Raw genomic sequence first — 2,263 nt, forward strand, 5'->3', positions numbered from 1 at the left:
TACTGCCTCCTGTTTTTTATTCACAACTCGGGCTCTTTTAAAGAACATTCTTCTGATGCTGCTTTTGAAGCTGCAGTTAGCTGCCTAGCCCATAAGTGTTACACAAGGACCCAACGAGGAAACACAGACACAGGTGGGATTAAGTACACAAGGGAGCAATCAAGGGATAATCAATAATCAAACAAGAGACACAGGAACTAAACTGACTAGAAAACAAACCTAAATCCTTACACTGGTGTTGTATACATTGTTTTGTGCTCTTTGAACAGCACCTAAAGGACAGTGAGGACTGGGTTTGTTCGTTATTATGGGGTGGGGGTTTTTCTCAATAATTATTTTTTATTATTTTCAGTAACTCTGGTATGTTTGTATATTTGTAATGAAAATCCTTCAATAAATATATTAAACATTAAATATACTTTAATGTTGCAATGTCATGTTATATGCCACAAAATACTGTAACTTGACTGAACATTTGTTTGATTTACCCGTTTCAACGTCCTCCTTTGATGTTACTAATTTTTGTGAAAAAGATTCCAATTTTTGCACATTCTGCTGTGTCTGTTTCCAGAACTTTCCTCTCTTTCTTTTCTCCACCAGTCTTACTTTTCATCTTTTAAACACCATTGACTGAGAGCAAAAGACATGTTATGTCAGGAGAAATAAAGGAAAGCCAGTGCTATGACTGCAAACTGGCACATAAAAAAAGTATTACTGATTTGTAGATATAATTCAAATGTAACTGAGTAAAATATTTTACTCAAAATGTACTTAGTAAAACTTCAGGTTTTGTAAACTACTTTAAAAGGTACAAAGTACAGATAAGTTATTTTTTAATTACAGTAAAGCCTGTAAATGTTACTTTCCGCCACTGACGGTCATACTTAATACTGAGAATAAGCAGAAAGCTGAATTATTATTGCATAGCTGTTTTACTGTGCATACTAATACTGGCAACTCTCTGGGTCATGCAATAATATGAACAAAAAAGACAGTAGCATTGCTTGTTAATGTTTCTGTGTCTGGTTCCTTCAGGATCTCCATACAGAGATAAGATCACTATTGCCATTCTGCAACTTCAGGAGGAAGGGAAACTGCACATGATGAAAGAGAAATGGTGGCGAGGAAATGGTTGTCCAGAAGAGGAGAGTAAGGAGGCCAGCGCCCTTGGTGTGCAGAACATCGGTGGGATCTTCATTGTCCTGGCAGCTGGACTTGTTCTCTCTGTGTTTGTGGCTGTTGGAGAGTTCCTGTACAAGTCCAAACAGAATGCACAGCTGGAAAAGGTAAAGAATTCATGTGATATTTTCTCTAAAGAATTTAAACCAATGAAAGGAGAATTTCTAACAGTAACCACATATGCCATGTATCGCAGCCTTGTGGCAAATACAAGCTATTATGAATCAACCTGTAGTAATTATGCTTTTATTAGAAGTATAGCATTTGAATAGGCTTATTGATTTGAGGATAGATGGAACTTCACACAGTAATAAGAGTGCTATATCATAACCCATAAGATAAGAATTGGTGTCTTTGCATTTATTCACTTAGGCCCAATGGCGACAACGAGATAAGAAACGTGAGGAATTCTGCTGTCACCATGGAGCCAAGCTAGACTTTAACCACCATCTCAAATGACCACAAGGGAACTTCAGAAATGATTTGCCTTAATTTGAGTCTAATATCTAAAACATATCTTTTTGTTGTTGGTCTTAAGTTCATTCATTTGTTTTACCATTAAAAATTTTTCTTACAATTGCAAAGGAATGGGTTACTGCTAAAGCAGTTTAATAAAATGTTTGAAGTACTTGGACTAAAACACAATTGGATGAAATGCACATCTGTTCAAGGCTTGCTCCACTGCATGAAATATCTTCAACAGCCTCATCCAAAACTTCTCACTCTGAGCTGCTTCTGTTCATTTCTACCCTGCAAGCTCTCACTCTGCTATTCTGTAACCAATCTGACTTCATGTCTTTTGCTTTAAAGGTGATGGATGCAGTGACAGAATACTGTGATATTTAACTTCCCACTGAGCTGTCTGGCAGTCACTAGTTGCTAATACAATGGCCTGCAAGTTCAGAAAAAGATGCACAGAACAAAACCTGAGATGCAGAAATAATAAATAATTATTTAACACACTGCATGAAAAATAATAATACCCGAGTATCAGTCCTACAGTCATCCATAGATTCTGACAACAATCTCCACAATTTCATCTTAAGTATTCCACTTCAACCTAATGCTAATATTGCAGTTGGAA

The 2,263-nt window shown here is 36.5% G+C and overlaps 1 pseudogene; it reads left to right on the forward strand.

Annotated features, from left to right (window-relative positions):
• The window catches only part of LOC103129515 (glutamate receptor ionotropic, kainate 2-like), a 293,278-nt pseudogene extending 291,520 nt beyond the window's left edge, over positions 1-1,758 (forward strand).
• Positions 1,759-2,263: the final 505 nt, after the last annotated feature.

Source organism: Poecilia formosa, unplaced genomic scaffold, assembly GCF_000485575.1.
Source record: "Poecilia formosa unplaced genomic scaffold, Poecilia_formosa-5.1.2 Scaffold552, whole genome shotgun sequence".
In the NCBI taxonomy this organism is placed as follows: Eukaryota; Metazoa; Chordata; class Actinopteri; order Cyprinodontiformes; family Poeciliidae; genus Poecilia; species Poecilia formosa.